The following is an 18390-nucleotide window of genomic DNA, read 5'->3' as shown; positions in this document are numbered from 1 at the left end:
CAGTTCTATCTGTTATTTAATTTCTGCTGTCATCATAGGTAACATGAAATCCAAATTGTTCCCACACACCAGACTATATACGACGCTGGCGCATCCTCCAACTCCGGGCAGCCTTCCTCATCTCTCCCACTTACCATTTCTGCATATGACGTGACCTGCAGCACTCCACACTCCGCCTGAGGAGCGGTCGGCTCGGCGGCTCTCAAAATCTGACAAATCTTTTAAACTGACCTTTGTCGATCAAAAAAACAGACCGATTCAGCAACTGTATGGCCTATTTCTCGCTTAAAATGTTTTCAGAAACACTTTTCGGTGAACTATGTTCGTAAAATACGAGATCGTATTCAGAACGAGACGCCATTAGAGTCCGTTTTGAAATTCGGGAGCAGCAAGAACCACGCGTTCGTCCAATCAGCTGCCATGTGTTGCGTTCATGTTGCTCATCCCCCTCGTCGTTTCCAGTAAGTGTTTTAACATAGGTGTCGAAAGTGGGCACTACGGCAGTAAGTGGTTAGTGCACGTTAACAGTGTCCTGACGAACCGTGCGACACACACACGCTCCGAACCGAGCGGTTTTTTTCATGAACCGTACCACCCCTACTATGTATGTCATGGCATGGATGAGAGAGCAAGTCATATGAGGGTTGAGCTCATAAGTGGATGGTTTAAGTAAGTGTAGCATGAAAAAGTTATTTTACCTCCAGTAAGAATGGAGAGAAAATCTAAGAATGGGTAAAAGGAAGACTGAAAAGAGCATACTCATAGAAAAAAAAAAAGATATCTATGGTGGTTCTGAAAGTGACTCAGGAAAATGTACTTGACATACTAACAAAAAATGGACCAATATTTATTTGGAAAAATTAATTTAATGTATTTTTTTAATATTGGACAACTTTGTGTACAGAATTCAATCTTTGCTCTTCAGTGCAATCTGATCATATCTACTACAATTACAGGCACCAGTTGTGAACGTTGTAAACAGGGGAACATGTGCCCACTGCTCTGTGGGGAGCACTAAATAAAGTGTGTGTATTTATTTGACTTCCTTGTCGCAGGAGGAGAGCAAGAGGTGAGATCTGTCTCCAGTGTACAAGTTCTCCACCCTCTGCGTCTACTTCCTTTTATCTTTTCAGGATATTCAGAATGAGTATCAGCCAGGGTTTGCTCTCCGTACATGTACCTATCACAGGTAGATGAAGAGCAGCGTACAGCGGCATTCAGATCAGAGGGCTGGAGAACACAACAGTCACACAACAGTGACGGTGAACAAAGTATGCTGTTAAATCTGGTACTGGATGCCCAAAGAGTCTTCAAGTGAGAGATCCAAAATTGTGTATTCTAAACTAAAAAAATAAATAATAAAATGTTTTAAAGTACGCTGTTGTTTATTATTTTTCTGGTCTTTTAAGTAGGGCTGGGCAATATGTCGATATTATATTGATATTATATCGACATCGATGTATGAGGCTCTTTGACCACACATTTAAGGCTGTTTGACTCCCTGCGGTCTGTACCTGAAGAATCATACAGACGTTTGTACAGACGAACCTGCCGACCATGTTGAATTGAAAGCACAACGCGCACAGTGGGCGCATAGTTAAGGCCTCTTTACAGTTGCCGTTTCTGACCTGTCGCGCGACGAGTTCGAGGGCAACCGGATGCCAGGACTCTGAGTGACTGCAAGTCTCTCGTGTAAACTTACCGGGTTAAGATGAGTTCTTTTATGACGAATGAAAGGCGTGATCCGACGAAGTAGGTCATCAAATCGTTGTGCAGACATTCTGAAATATTCAAAGTGCTTCTCTTCGCCGTTGTTTACCTTTTTCTTCTTCTTCTAGTCTGTAGAAATAGCGAAGTCGGTAGCCTTTCCTCATTAGCGCCACCTCTGTTCGGGAGAAGACTACAACTAGTGTTGCGACCACCACGCGCCAGTATAAACAGTTCCGGTGCTCCCATGACATCACATTGTCGCACAAACAGGTCGGGAACGGTTGGTATACCGCTTACTTTACAAACATTCAGAGGTGCATGACCACGCGCCGCGACAGCTTGTGGAGCCTTTGCGCCATTTTTTTTATGCCGCGCGCATCTCGCGCCTGGAATCCTGCGGCGACCATAAATTAAGCTTTAGTCATTGTATCCAAATTATTGGTGATTATTTATCAAAACTCTCATTTTTTGTATTTTGGGAAAGCACCAATAGTCAACCCTACAATATCGCCATTGATGTATTGGGTCAAAAAATATCGTGATATTTGAGTTATCGCCCAGGTCTTCTTTCACGTTGACTAAATATGAAGATGAGCCCACCTGGTCCTAGCATATGGCTGCAAACAGACACTCCTGATTTCCTCAGTGTTTTGGGAGTTTGTGAAGTGCTGCTTTCAAGTCCTTGGTTTATAATGTAAAATCTGGTGCGGGTCCAGTTCAGCAGAGGCAGGTGTTTGGCCCCTCGTGTCAGCATCAATAATTGACACAGCACTTTCACTGATCTCCTCTGGATGGCTTTTGTTTACTTTGATCGTGTTATTATGAGAGTCTGAGTGCTACATCATTTAGATGGAAAAATTTTGACACACATACAAACTCACTCTGCTCTTGGACTTCTAGTCTCTCATTTAGTCACTCACATGGAATTGCACAAGACCCACACCCTGTTTCAGAGCTCTGGACCCTCATTAAGAAAGCAACTGCTCAATTAAACACAATGTTGGAGTGTAAAATGAATGGGTGTGATACTGTCCACACTGTGTATGCATTCATTGCACTGTAAGTTTAGAATCAGAATCGGCTTTATTGGCCGTGTGTGTGTGTGTGTGTGTGTGCGCAAAAGTTGAACAAGGTAAACATGAACATTGACTGCTATGTACAGATGTAAATACTGTATATATATCAGAAAGTATATATATATATATATATATATATATATATATATATATATATATATAAAACAAGAACATTTAAATGTTTAGACAGTAAAACAATTGTGCAAAGTGGACTGGAATAAATATGGAATTATGACTGTAAAAGGATCTTTTATGTAAATATCTATTTATTTAGCACTTATCAAAACAAAGGTTCAAATTGCTTTACATAAAAACTAAATAAGAAAACAGCAATACACAATAAACTTAACAAAATAAAAGTATTAAAAGCAAGAAATAGTGAAACCCATGCAACAGAATAAAAACAGAATCAGGTGAAATCAGGGAAGGCAGTGAAATAAAAGCATGTTTTGAGCTTAGATTTGAAAGAAGCCACATGAGGTACATGACGTTTAGGAAAAAGCACGTACATTGGAAGGTGGACCAGGGAAGGAACACTAAAAATGTATGTTTGAGTATCAAGTTTTTACCTCCTGTAGGTTTGAAAGGTAACACGGTTTGATGGTGAAGTACGTTATTCTGCAGTCGTGGTTTGAGAAGTTTTTTGGGATGTTTTTTGAAGTGACTCTGGGTCACTAATGGATCTCATTGTAACTGCTTTAAATCCAAGTCGAGTATATCTGCCCCTCTCCACCAAAGAACAAGCTGCAAACATACAAATGGCCAGTAGTTCATGCTTAGTGGTTTTCAGTGGTGCGTTGTTAAGTTAGAGAAATGATCCCAGAAACACTGGATCCATACATTTCCCATAATGCAACTTGATAGCATATTTTGTGAGACCATGATATACATTTGTGTTGCCCAAGCAAATTTTTTTGACTTTTGAAAGCTACTTCCAGAAGACATTTTACAACATAGGCTGAGTAGTAAAAAAAAAGAAAAAGTGTTGTTTGGCAGTACTTTCAGTCAAAAGAAGGCCATTCAAGTCCAGCTACATGTTCAATTTCCAATGCTGATTTGTCTCGTGGTGGCAAGGACCCTAAACAATACACATCATCGCCGCTGTTAAAACATTTGTGTATGAAACATCCGAAAGAATACGAGTTGTGCATGAAGGAATCTACAGACAGCAGCCATTTCAGGTAAATAAAATGAAAAATACACTGCTGTGGATGTTGTTTACTTCATTAATGTGTTTACTGTGTTAATGGACTGAGGAAGGGAGTAGGATTCGGTATTCGGCAGAATCTTAACCAGTGGATTCGGTATTTGGCCGAACCCCAAAAATCTGGATTCGGTGCATCCCTAGTACTAACCCACCCTGGGTGTCTGAGCAGTCTGGATCCAATTCACCATCACCACCAAGTTTTCCCTCTTGTGCTTGTTTTCCCTGCAAACTGGCTTCCAGGATTAAATGCCATTTCTGATGAGCACGTCTGATATTTGGTGGTTTCCATTCCGAGTTATGAAATCATTGAGCTTTCAGACCGCTGGGCCGTGGCTCGTGCCTCCTTCAAGCCCGCGACCAGTCCGCAGTGGCCTCCCTTGTCAGAAATCACAGTCCCTTCACATCATGACATCATTACAGAACGTGGCCTTGATTTACTGCTCTCACAATGTACTGATTTTGAGGACGTGGGTGGCTAGAGGACTGGGGAAGTGTGGTGAAGTGGAGCACACTGTTGCAAACGATAAATATTTCCGCCTTGAGCCTGGAGCCTGGGCATCATGACAGCAGCCGCCTGATGTCCCAGGCAACTCTGAATTACAGAGGGGACAGAGAGAAGCGACAAATCACAGCAGTTTTAAGGCTTGGAAATGGAAGAGGATGAGAGAGGAAGTTGGTGGAAGGAGGTAGAGATGGGAAGAAGAGAGCGATATTGGGGAAAACGACATTGATGCTGTGAAAGTGAAGGTGATTTTATGCCTATGAATAAGTATTGTGTCCCACTTCTAGGAGCAAATACCCTCAGTCATGGAGCAGCTGTGCATCTCTGGGGCTTTAATGTCCAATAAGGGAGATCAGCAGCTCTGCACTCATGGCAGGAGATGCTGACTATTTGAAAAATAAATCGCGAGACTTTTTGTCACTTGTTTGTTAATTATGGTTAATTTTAGTTGCGTTTTAGTTAGTCAGACCTTCCTCCACAGCGCTGCAGAGGAAGGTCTGGTGAGTCCACACAGCATTCCAGGATGGGAGATAAATGTGCTCTGGTTTATTGGCATTTCTTTAAACCAATCACAATCGTCTTGGGTGGCGCTAAGCGCCGGATGGAGCAACGGTGCCTCTGCAAAATAGTCTCGGGAAGGAACTTGTTTTGGTGGAACATGAGTAAGTTCAAAGGTTGTTTTAGTCGTGCAACAGAAAACTCAGATTGGACAGATAGTCTAGCTAGCTGTCTGGATTTACCCTGCAGAGATCTGAGGAGCAGTTAACCATAGTCCTCACAAATCCACCGGAGCTTAGAACGGCAACACAAAGGAAGTGGAAGGTAACGGACATCCGACCGAAAATGAGGGACATCCGCTGTAACAAGAAGTGGAACGTCAACAAAAACTAAAGACAATTTAGTCTAGTTATGTAAGCAAACTGTAAGTCTTACTTTAGTTGTTCACACTCAACAAACTCTTTAAACTCTTAAAAATATATTGTAATGAGGACACACTTAGCATTAATAAAACAAAGTGTGTACATGCGTGTGTGTGTGTGTGTGTGTGTGTGTGTGTGTGTGTGTGTGTGTGTGTGTGTGTGTGTGTGTGTGTGTGCTTTCATGATCATTCAGGAACTCAGTTGGAAGATGGGCCTCGTTTGAGACGAGCAGATAAGGGGTTGGATAACATTATAAAGAAGTTGCGTATATTCCTATAGTAAACATGTAGAATTACATTTAGATCCTGCACTCATTCCTGCCGACGGCCTGTAAACACAAAATACATTGTACTGTAGATGAATTATTCCATAACTGTCCTCCTTTTTTCCTTTTAAGAAGTGCTAACGTGAGCCAACACTTCTGGCAGAGACATAATGTTGCTGAAATAAGGTGCTGCTTATTAGTACAGTAACTAGTCCAGCAGCTAAATAAACCTAGATAACCTCTGAATAAGAGATATTTTTGGGAGTTGGAGGATACTGTTTTATAAATCAGGAACATACACATATAATACATGATATAAATATATACATTATATAGACACTGGATTCACTATTGTGCTGAGATATAGAAAAGTGAACTTGTCTTTCCTAAATAGGACACAGAACAATAACAAATGCATTTCAAATCTTTATTTGTTAACTTCCAAGTGAACTTGACTGGAGCCCTGATGTAGCAAAGCAGAGCAGCCCCCCCCCCCCAAAAAAAACCAAACAAACAAACAAACAAACACACAAACAAACACGGGTTTTGATGCATATATGAAAGAAAGAGAGATCACAGATTGACTGTAGCTGGCAGGTTTTGTTCCAAGCTGTCACACGTTTTGTTTTGACACGATGTACACATTTCACATCGCTTCTTCAAACCGCTCTGTGCAAGTTACATAACTAACTAGTCGGTCTGGCACGACAATTCCCTTGTTTTCATCCCGTTACAGTCTCCATCATTAGATAACCAAGAGTGGACATCTCTGACCTGCTCCCCGGGGTGATGTGAAGAGTCAAAAAGACTAAACGCTTCAGCTTTGGGAAAGGAACACATGTCCTGGGAGGATAAGATGTCTCCGCCTGCTGCAGTCTCCCTGTGGACAGATAAGGGATACTCGCCAAGAACCATCCCAGTGTCGTCTCTGTCTCTCTCTCACTCTCTCTCTCTCTCTCTCTCTCTCTATCTCTCTCCACAGAGGCTGACCATATGTCCATATTTACTGAGAGATCAGCTGGGCTTTGGCATCCTGTCAAAACACAAACACACACACACACACACACACACACACACACACACACAGTTTGTATTTTTGCCTGTGCATGCTCTGTTGCGTGTCTCGGCCTTGTTTGTGTTGTTTTTCCAAGCAGTAAGTCCTCCAAGTGTGTGTGCATGTTTAATGATTTTTATGGTACTTACATGCAGAGGATGTTTCCAATCTTTTTGCGCAGTGTGTTCTCTTTGCATGCATGCGTACTTAGGTCCGAATTTGTGTGTGTGTGCATGTTAGGAGTGTTTTGTCAGCTCCAGTGTGTTGGACATGTGTACATGGCACGTGTATGTGTGTGTGCTCTGTTAGGAACTGTATATTGCTTGATCCCAGTAGTACCACTAATGTATGTCAAAGCTTGATATAGTCCTAAACAGCCTCAGTGTAGGGATTGATAAGCTGATTAAAGCGCCGGGGCAGATGGGATCTCTGTTTATGACTATATTTGTGTGTGTGTGTGTGTTTGTGTGTGTGTGTGTGTGTGTGTGTGTGTGTGTGTGTGTATATATTTCTCACTGGGACCAACTGTATATCCCGTGGGAAAACAAAACTGGGTTGTCTGTGTTAGCTTAACGTGTTGTTGCAGAGCGCTGCGTTGCTTCCCTTATCTCTTGACGTCCATCTTTCCATCTCCCTCTCTTTGTCTCTATCTGTTCATCTAAATCATATCAGCCTCTGGACGCGGCCTGCTGCCTAAATACACAGCACACTCTGTTTTCTTTATGCTCCTCTATAGATTTGGACACAGTGCAGCTCTCATCTTTCATCCAGCCAGTCTCACCAGGATCAAACAGCAAATACCATCAACCTTATTCCAGGCTTTGAAATGTGACTGGTGACAGTGAACACAGTTACATAGATTCCTGTGTTCAAAAAAAAAAATTATTGTGAAGATGTCAAAACGCATCTGCAGTAATTAAGAAGTGACACAATAACATGTTGGATTTCCCGGAAAGATGACTCCTTGGAGATTCCTGTGCTTCAGTAGTGATGTGTCGGTCCAAGTGTGCCCTAAGCAGCAGTACACTGCTCAGCTTCCTGTCCGCTTCTCCAAACCCGGGGCTGTGCCGACCGCCATCCAAGTTACTGTACTGTTACTGTACTGTTACTGAAGCAACGTCATCATACAGAAACATACAGTCATGTGAAAAAATTAGGACACCCATGCTAAAATTGACTAAAAAGAGGAATAAAAAAATCATCTTTTGGAAATTGATCTGAAAGATCCAACCTTCAAGGACACCAATTTTGTTTGTGAATGAATAATGTATCGTAAATAAATAAATGTTCTTCCTTAAAATACAGGGAGCATAAGTAAGTACACCCCTATGTTAAATTCCCATAGAGCCAGACAGATTTGTATTTTTAAAGGCCAGTTATTTCATGGATCCAAGTTACTATGCATCCTGATAAAGTTCCCTTGGCCTTTGGAATTAAAATAGCCCCCCCCACATCATCACATACCCTTCACCATACCTAGAGATTGGCATGGGCTACTTTCCATAAAATCATCTCTCAATGCAAATCAAACCAGCTATTAGGCTAACTGAAATAAAACCATGCCAATCTCTAGGTATGGTGAAGGGGATGTGATGATGTGGGGGGGGGGCTATTTTAATTCCAAAGGCCAAGGGAACTTTATCAGGATGCATAGTATCCTGGATCCATGAAATAACTGGCCTTTAAAAATACAAATCTGCCTGCCTCTATGGGAAAACATAGGGGTGTACTTACTTATGCCCCTTGTATTTTAAGGAAGAACATTTATTTATTTACGATACATTATTCATATATTTTTAGTCAACTTTAGCATGGGTGTCCTAATTTTTTCACATGACTGTATGTAAGGTCCCGTGGGAAAAACGTTTTTAGAAGGGCTTAGGAAAACAGCATTTTGACGCTTAAACAGCATGGTGGTCCAATGGGCCAACGGGCAGCATGGTGGCCCAATGGTTAGCACTGTGGCCTCACAGCAAGAAGGTTCTGGATTTGATTCCAGGTCGTTCCGGGCCTTTCTGTGTGGAGTTTGTATGTTCTCCCCATGTTCGCGTGGATTTTCTCCGGGTGCTCCGGTTTCCCCCACCATCAAAAAACATGTACTAGGTTCTTCAGTCAGTGCCCCTGATCAAGGCACTGGCTCAGCTCTGGAGTTGGTCCCCGGGCGCTGTAAATGGCTGCCCACTGCTACCTTGAGGGATGGGTTAAATGCAGAGAATGAATTTCGCCATGAATGTGTATCTGACAATAAAGTACCTTTACCTACACATACTTGCCTCGACCAGAATGTGAATGTTTGGATTTGAATACATAAGGAACACTAGTGGGAAGCTACAGAATGATTTAAAAACCTAAAACAAATGGACGAGCATGTAGTGTTGATATTAGTGTTGTTTCCAATGTGGATTATTCATCACTTACTGTGAAATATACTGGTAATTGATTAATTATACACCTGGTGCTTTAAAGTGGACCAAACAGGGAAGACAAATGAAAATTATACTGCTTTATTGATTTCACCTCATTTCATTATGAATAATTATAACAAATCTGTAAGAAGTGGAACAAAAAAAGGTTGAGTAATCATGGGAAGGTTAAAAGTTTAAAATGTATTATTAGCTTAATCCCTCCAGGAGTAGCCACATTGCACAACGCTGGGATTCCTAATGTTTCTTGCATTGACTGTCTTCCAGCAGACATATAATTAGTCCTGTGTTCTCAGAAGAGAAAACGACATAGGTGGATGAGCAGGAAAGCATGACTTGGCGTTGTGATTAAGAGTGTTACATTAAGATACGTGTGTGTGTGTGTGTGTGTGTGTGTGTGTGTGTATATGTGTGTGTGTGTGTGTGTGTATGCTCAGTATTAATGAGGTGGACTGTGGATGTTTCGCAACACTGATGTACTCACAGACCACAGCAAAGAGGAACATTTTCCTAACACACACACACACACACACACACACACACACGCATATAAAACACACACACACACACACACACACGCACACACACACACACACACACACACACACACACACACACACACTCACTCACTCACAAGGACCACATTAAGACTCTTTAAGGAGGATACGTGCAAAGAGATTTTGTCAATAATTCATTTTGCTTATAAAGTGGTGTGTGAAAGCCTAAGAGACACTCCACAGAAGATGAGTGCAACCTCACCAACGAAAATTATTACTTACTCTTCAGTCGTTTTCTATTTCACGGAGTCAGTTATGTGTGTCAGTTAGACATAAGGAACAGAACTACTATAGAAACTATTCTTCAACCTGGGTTTTATTCTCATAATTATGGCCATACACACAACACAGTAAAACACAAAGATATTGACTGAGTTTTTCTTGTGTTATTTATTTAATTAAAAAAAAGTAATTTCAGCTAGTCAGAGTGACAAGCGTTTGAAATTATTTACGTGAATATGACGTTTATTTGGGAAGCCTTATAAAGCTCAACAGTGTGGTTCTGGAAGTGAAAATCCCATTCATATTCTGCATAAGGATTTAGATTTTTAGCTTTAACGTCTGAACCATCCGAGGTAAACTTACCACCAGCTAGAAGATTAGAGAATTTGAAAGGATGGTATATGCTCCTGTAGAACAACAATCCAAAGCGTCACAGCGACGTCTCTGATTGGTGGAGCTGGCTTTCACAATGGAAATGTTCAGCGTGAACGGCTAGTGAGCTGCTGCCAGGGAAGTCTACATTGGTTATGTACACAGTCTTGTACCTTTGCCTTTTTTTTTACTTTTCAAAATGTTATTTTTTGCACAGACTCAAATGGTTTATGGTCACGGTTCATCTCGTAGCTGGTTGGTTTGGTTCCAGGCTTAAAACTTTTTATATAAGCATTTTCTGAAACGTCAATGGAGATACTGAACGGGGAGAATCACTTCTGGAATCAGAGCCGTTCAAAAAGTCAGCAGTCACTGTCAAGCTCTATAGGAGGCTTGTGCTGCTTGTCCTTATATACCTTGTTTTGTTTGCATTTTACCAGTGGTGTAGTCTACGTGATACGCAGGTATACGCAGTATGCCCACTGAGAAAGCTCCAGGATTTCCATATACCCTCTTAAAAATGCCCAATGACACGCAACAACATACTTTCCATTATAGTTTTGATATATTTTGAATTTTCATCAGTGTTTTTCTTCTTCACATACTGTAGGTTAAATAAAGATATTTTTGTGTAAATTGGTGCATAAACGTGTATTAGAACACAGGAAATGAAGTCGTTAATGCTCAAAACTTCCACGGGGGAGGACACCCTGACCCCCCCCCAACTATGATATGGCCACCCCCTCCCCCAAAGGCAGATTCTGGCCAATATATATATACACATACAGTACAGTATACCCACTACAAAACATTAGACTAAACCACTGCATTTTACCAATTCTCTATAACAGTACCTCAAGTGCAAAGAAGCCACATTTATGGGACTAAGACTCAGGTTTAAAAATACCAATATTTTCCTATGAACCTGGAAATCCATCGAAATGAGAAACAGGGCAACAGCGAAGTCTTCATTTCATGGCACTTAACACGAGCACTGTGACCAAATTGCTATTCCTTTCAGTGATTCGGCCAGAGCACTCGTGAATAACTTGACTGTGTGTGTTGTTGTCTTTAAGTCTCAAAAACATTTGCTAAATTTAGTATTTTTCCTTTTGTTTTATATTTTTCTTTCTGTAAGTCTTACTGGCTTTTCCTTCCATTTTTATGACTCAGTCATGGCGCCTGGACTCATGTGAGGATGTTCCGACCGGAGGTGGACTGAACCTGTGGGTTTGAAGGCCTCAGACTCAGCCAAGCATTCTTGGAACAGATCTGCTGGACTTTGACATGGCAACAGTCCCATGTGCACACACCAAGTAGACTGCCTTGTGATACAACATATCCTCTCTGTATTGTGCGTAGGTGTAACCATCGATACCCTTGCATCTGTCCATCACAAGCTATTTCAGTTTGCAGAAATACGGCCACCTCTTCCAAGTTTGTGTGGTTTCTCCTTCTGAACATACGCAATTTTTGGAACAATCTCTTCAAAGTCCTAATACTTATCACCATACTGTGTTTATGCGCTAAAAGAGAAAGAATTTCGTTGTTATTAAAACCGATTCTGAAGTATAATTTCACAAGTTCACATTGGCCTTCACAAGGCATTTTGTAGAAGACCAGTAGTTTGGTTTATCCTCAAAAGTCCGACTTGATTCTTGAAATATCAAGTTTTTTCTCGTCATGTTGACCTTATTCTCGACATTTCGACTTTATTCTCGAAATGCAAAATAAATAAAAAATCGTCCTCCTTAATTTTTTCCCCCTTGATGTGGCCCTAATGCTCTGTCGTACGTTAGGGAGGACAGAAAGTGGAAAAAGGAGAAAAAATAACTCTTGACAGGACCGCACACTCATCGAGGGAAAACGCAAAGTAGAAGCAAGGAAATTTTGATTTCTATATACGTCATTGCAAAGCTTAAAAGCTGTGTGAAGGATTTTTTTTTAATGTTTGGAAGGGAATTCACACTGGCCATCTGCAGCCAAAACAAAATCTCTGGCCAGCAGCTCCACAGCAGCAATCAGCGGAAACATGGAGTTTACCCGCCTACAAAGGCTGCCAAACGCACAGAAAATGTGACTGGCAAGTGTGTCAGAGAGAAAGAGAAAGAGAGCTGGCTTCCAGAGGCTTAATGTTTATCTAACCTCTGACTGAATGAAAAGTCCCCTTCTCTGACTGACTACAATGTAGGAAGTTTCCCACCCTGCTGTTATTTCCAACTTTCAGGTATCCTGCCACTTGTTAACAGATACAGAGCAGAACTCAAAATGAGATTCTGTATTACACTTAACACAGATACTGATTAGTTAAAGGCAACATAATGAATGAATGACAATGAACAGAAATGTGAGGGAATCAAATGAATGAAATTAACCCAGTTTATATCCTTTGATTTGATTGATAACATGGAAAGAAGTTATGAGAACACCGTTGCCATTTGATTGACAACAGAGATTGCATTGTTCCATTTAAAAAAAACATGTACATGTGAATAGAAAAAGGCCGAAACACTGTGACGTCGCGTCAACACAAAAAATCCCTTCAGGGTAGACAACTGGCAGTTGATTTGAATTGTGGAGATATGTGAAATCGGCAGACTTGTTTATTTCTGATGTCATTTTCAGCGCTTTCAATGATTAAAGATATATAGTTAAACACGGAGGTCCGACCTGTCTGACATTTCTGCTGTGCTTATTTTCTGTACTGTGCATCTTTGATAAACCAAATCTAGCGTCACGAACAGCAACATATCACCTGTCGGACTGACTGCTAGTTTGAGTGAAAGTGTTGACATATGAAACAATCAAACATGCATATTAGATAGATGGAATGAGAGTACATTCAGCTGTTCCTCATCCCTGTTTGTTCAGCTCTGTTAAATTGTACGGGACCGGAAGTAATTGTAAACAAACATTGTGATTGTATCTTGTGAAAGGGCTGCCTTTCTTCTTTTTCACTAGCCTCTTTTCCCAAAATGAACAATGTTTAGTATCTGTTTAATCCTTAATTTCAGTGTCATGTTTTAGTTTATTTGATACTTTATCGTTTGACATAGGCCTGTTTAGTGGGTTTGTGGGTTCATAGTACATTTTGGTGTTTTAAGCCCCCAACGTCGTCTTCCAGGCAGCGCTGCATGGAAGGCACTAGGGTTAGGCAAGAGTTAGGGTTAGGGTTGGGTTAGGGTTAGGTGCCTTGAAGTCGACAGTCGCAGCGCTGCCTTGAAGTCGATGGTGGGGGCTTAAAACATCATCAAGCTAGTATTTTAGTTATGGTTCTGCCTGTGATGTGGGGGGGTAGATCAGCTGAATCAAGGAGAGTGCATACAGGTTTGCCTGTAGGATCCAGTTAGGTGAGGCTGAGCGGTTCAAATCGCCTTCAGAAGGACGGAAAGGCAGAAAGGACTTGGCAGCTTGCTGTGTGGTTGCCGTTTTGTTTGTTTGATGTTATTTTGCCTCGGTTTAATTTCGTTTTTGTATTTCTCGGGGTTCAGTTTGTGCCCTTTGTTTGAGTACGTTTTTGTTGTTTTGTTAAAGTGCTCATATTATGCTCATTTTCAGGTTCATAATTGTATTGGTTGTAAAAGGACAGGTTTACATGGTTTAATAATAAAAAAAAAAAAAAACACCATATTTTTGTTGTACTGCAGCTCCTCTTTTCACCCCGTGTGTTTAGCTACCGAGTGAGGCATCACACTTCTGTTCCGGACTGATCTCACTAAGTGGCATATGTATGACACGCCAATTCGTATGCCATTTTGGCGTGTTGTCAAGACACATAATCGTTTTTTTAGCGCCGTTTGGCTTCCATTGACCTACATTACATGTGAATTATCACCGTAGCGAGTAGCATGAAAGGACGGAGGTCCGCGGAGGGAGGTTTGTTGTGGTGGCGGATGGGTAAAATATAGGACTTTCACCCAGGAGAGCCAGGATTGAGTCCTGTGTTTTGCGTTTATCAACCGTTTTATTTATTTTTTATTTTTTTTTAATAAAGCCTTCCCCAATGTTCTTTTCCTAAACCCAATTGTTTATTGTTTTCTTAAGCGTGTGACGTTGGTCGCGTACAGATAACACGCCATTTGGCTTTAGGAAAGTGGCGTGTATGTTTACGCAAAGTCATGATGCCATGTTGTCTGTTCCATCTTTGTTGGGAGTCGCACATGCGTAGTACCTAGGTAAGGATAACGTGTTACAAAGTGACCACGTTCGTCTCTGAAGTAAAGGCTGGACTACAACAGAGCTGTTTGGAGCAGTTTGTGAACAGTGTTTTCTGTTGGAGATGGTAAGTCCCTTTGGGGTGGACTTTGTTTTTTTCACTTTGTAAACCTATAATGTGCACAAAAAAGATATATAACACAATAAAGGAAAGGGGAAAAGCCAAAAAGCATAATATGAGCACTTTAATGAACACCAGTTTTTGCACGTCTCAAACTTCCTGTCCGGCTTCCTCAAAACGCCCGTCCACCTCATTGGCCTCACCACGAGGTGGTGATTTGACTGATCTATCATACAGAATGGAATGGAAACCAATAGATAGCTGGATTGGTAGACACCATGCAGCAAAATGGTTGGTTGTGTTGCAGACTGTGTCCCTCAGCTGTTGTAACTCGATCCATCGATGGAGCTGATAGGACTGACAGCGGTCTGGGATCTTTATACTGTAGCTGAATGACCTGTGAACTTGTGACCCATTAACCACCCCTTCTACATAAAAGCACCACGATACTGGCTTAGTGTTCCCTGAACTGATCGGCCCTCTTTCAGCATGTAACATCTCTATTCATTTGGCCTTTTGTTTTAGACGCGGCCGATTGAGAACTAAAATACCATGAAATGATAAATCCTTTTGTGTGCCTGCTTCTGCCAGGAACAAACTTAGTCATGCTGTCAAAAACACACGCAGGCCCAATCAAAGCACGCAAAATGAATATATTGTTGAGTCAGACAATAAACCAGCACATTCCTTTCTGTACGTGTCATAACATCAGCCTCATTTCTTCATCTGTCTTATATGCTTCCCTATGAGAATCTGATCACGTCTGAACTGTTTCAACATGTGCACGTATGTTTTTTCTATGTGGCTGTACGGCATCCGTCAGGCACGAGACGCCAACAACGCTGTCTCTAACGTATAGACTAACGAGGACTTCTGACTAAGAGTCAGACAGGGAAGCAGTACCTTTTTGTATATATACATACGTCTGAAGACGGGAAAGCCCATCTGTTAATCTTCTGCTGCCTTACATTACATTTAAGGATAATCTAGTAGTTGCTTTTTTTCTAGTTCCTGTCAAGACTCACACATTTTGGAAATTACACATCAGTAATTGTTATCTGGGCTTGGAGTCAGGACTGCTTCCCTGCAGGACGAAATGGACGATACATTTCCCTTTTCCTTCACTTGATCTTGTATGACAATATTGGTTTACGAAAGCAATAATAGACTGGTATAAATGATGATGGTGAGGATGAAGGCAGAGGATGTTTGCGATTGTGGTTCCTCGTGTAAAGGTACTTTGTGTGTGTGTGTGTGTGTGTGTGTGTGTGTGTGTGTGTGTGTGTGTGTGTGAGATAAGATAGCAGGGGTTTTTGCCCTTGGTTACATATTTGCAGCATTGTCTCTGCACTGTGACACATGGGAAGTTCAAAGAGCAAAGAAGTCACTACCCTGCAGATGTGTTTGATTAAGATCTCATCCTTAAATGAGATATCTACAGCAACGGGGTAAAAGTTATGACTGACAGCTGTGATTGACTCACGATTGGTCGAGCAGGTGTATGGGCGGGACGTATATACTGTGGCTTCACCGCCCAATCACTACTGTGCAGACTCTTTCTCCAAAATCGCAAGGTAGCAGCGCTTGCATCTGGGATATTTTGGCTTCACTTTTGTATAGTGGGATGAAGTTCATCTTTATATTTGGTCTATGTTCACAGCACAATGGGTCCTCCTCCCAAATGTTGAATGTTGTAAAGGGACAACAGGTTGATCACCAACTCTCTGGGCCCTATTTTAACGATCTAAGTGCACTGCGTGAAACACATGGCGCAGGTGCGTTTAGAGCGTGTCCAAATCCACTTTTGCTAGTTTGATGGCCAAAAAAGGGTCCGTGCGCTGGGTGGTCTTTGGTGTTTTTTGCCCCCAACGTCTCCTCCCAGGCAGCGCGGCAATGGTTATGTTTAGGGTTAAGGTTAGGGTTAGCTGCCTGGAAGGCGCCGTTGGAGGCAAAAAAACACCATCGAGCGCGCCGGGCACATGGTTTAAAAGGGTTATACTTAGTGTCTTCATTAATCAGAGGTGTGTTTTGGGCGTAACATGCAATAAACCAATCAGAGTGTCTCTGATCTCCCATTCCCTTTAAAAGTCAGGCGCGTTTGTACCTTGGCACATTGCTATTATGATGGCGGATTTTCACCGTAATATTTTTATTTGTAATCTTCTGCATGTTTGTGTGCTGCTGCGCTTCCCTGTGTGTGTGTAACAAGCATAGTGTACGCGCGCTGTGCACGAGCCTAGGTGCATTTTACCAATTTGCTGTTAAAATAACAATGAAATGCTGCATTATTGACTTTAGACCAGGTTTTTGTTGGTCAATGGCACGATCACTTCCCGCTGCCTCAAGATAGCAATACGCCAATAATGCACCTGAACACACCTCCCTGTAAGACCAGCACGCCCATGGGCGCAAATATGGGCGCAGGTGCATTTGCTATTTAAACGACGTGGGCGCTGGACGGGAAATTGACAACTGCGTCGGTCTTAAACTAGCAAAGACACTTGCGTCGGGCTTTGCGCTGCGCCGGGTGCGAGAAATCAACGTTTGTAAGCAAAGTTCAAAGCGCACCACGGAGGCTGCCAGCGTGTCTCCTATCAATGCCGGCTGTCATACGGTTTTATTCTCTGTTGAAAAAAGGAAAGAATATGCACAATAGCTGCAGCATCATTTTAGCTTCTATTTCCGTAGACAAAAAGTAAGGAGGATTCAAATTTCACTTTGATTTGAAGATATGAGGAGATGAATTGAAAGTAACATCTAATTAAGGCCGTCATTTGTACAGGATTAGTTCTGAATGCTTATCTAGTTCATCAGCAGACATTATGTAAAGTTCATTTAAAACAATTTTTTTTAGAATGTTCTCTACATGTGCCTCGATCGCCTCTCATGTGCCACTCGAGTCATTATGTCGATGGGTCACGGGGGTCTCATGTGCGTAGAGAATTTGTGTGTGTGTGTGTGTGTGAGAGCCAGTTGTCTCTAAGAGGACCGTTGCATCACAGCTGGTACTCAGCAATACAGTGAAACGGTCATGAGCAGCTGTCGTTTGGACTGAACTGAACTGTGGGAATGTATCTAACAACCAGCTTAGTACGGTGTGTTTGTGCCAGTTATGATGTTGCAGATTAAAAACAACCACGCTGAAGACAGAAACAAAACAAAAAAATGTACATTTCACATTTACAGTATGTTTCATTCTGTTTCATTCAAAATATAAAAAAAAGATATTGTGCATGAGAGTGATTTGTACGTGTGGATCACATTGAAACCTTTTCCTTGAGTGCAGAGCAGCAGCACAGTGAGCGTGTTGAAAAAACTTGCTTGATGGCTTCATTTGTACTTTAAGCATTGCTGTCCCAGAAGAGCATTTCCCAGAGGAAAAAGACAGGCCGGATGCTTTTACAATTTAAGTAGAATTCAGTTTGATTCAGGTGCTGATTCCCCGCTGAGACGGTAAAGTTACTCCCAAATTGACTAGAGTTTGTAATCAATTGAGCCCAAATCTTCCTCCATCTTAAAAAAAACAGCCTTGAACAAAGACAGACAGGAAGCAGGCCAAATAGATAGACTCTCAGGGCGTTCAGACCATGTAAATAATACACACAACAGCACCATTTTCACAAAACAATGACAGCCCTTTATTTCGTTTCTCAGTTTGGCTTTCATCCTCTTCTGTGTTCTCCCCCTCTTCACAGAGCTGAGGAGCTTTTCAGGGAGTAAAAACCCTGCTCTAATTACACATGCACCATGTAGCCCACTTTTGGTTCTAGCTAATGTTGGTAAAACTGCCTCGGAAGGCTGCAAAG

The sequence above is a fragment of the Sander vitreus genome, chromosome 7, assembly GCF_031162955.1.
Source record: "Sander vitreus isolate 19-12246 chromosome 7, sanVit1, whole genome shotgun sequence".
Classification (NCBI taxonomy): domain Eukaryota; kingdom Metazoa; phylum Chordata; class Actinopteri; order Perciformes; family Percidae; genus Sander; species Sander vitreus.
Note: the sequence above shows the minus strand (reverse complement) of the source record.